This window comes from Trichechus manatus, unplaced genomic scaffold (assembly GCF_000243295.1).
Source record: "Trichechus manatus latirostris isolate Lorelei unplaced genomic scaffold, TriManLat1.0 scaffold00057, whole genome shotgun sequence".
In the NCBI taxonomy this organism is placed as follows: Eukaryota; Metazoa; Chordata; class Mammalia; order Sirenia; family Trichechidae; genus Trichechus; species Trichechus manatus.
The window spans coordinates 14,815,967-14,816,259 of record NW_004443993.1 but is presented as its reverse complement, the minus strand read 5'-3'; positions in this window follow the sequence as shown (position 1 = coordinate 14,816,259).

The following is a 293-nucleotide window of genomic DNA, read 5'->3' as shown; positions in this document are numbered from 1 at the left end:
TAGAGTCTATTTCTAAAGCAAGCACCAATGACTGGCACAGTTGCTGAGAGAACATTTTTTAATAGGATCCACCCTGCTTGGAAGTCAGTTACGGTCTTAATTAAAAATTTCCCTTCTCTACTGGAAATATAAACATTTCTCTTCTGTTATTTAAGACATTTTAAAAAAATGGCTTCCATCATATTTTAGTTAACCAAACCTCTATTGTTGGACATTTAGGTGACTTCTGATTTTTTCCATGATATAAATGCTGCTGCAGAAAGCATCGCTGCACATACATGTTTGTGCACGTC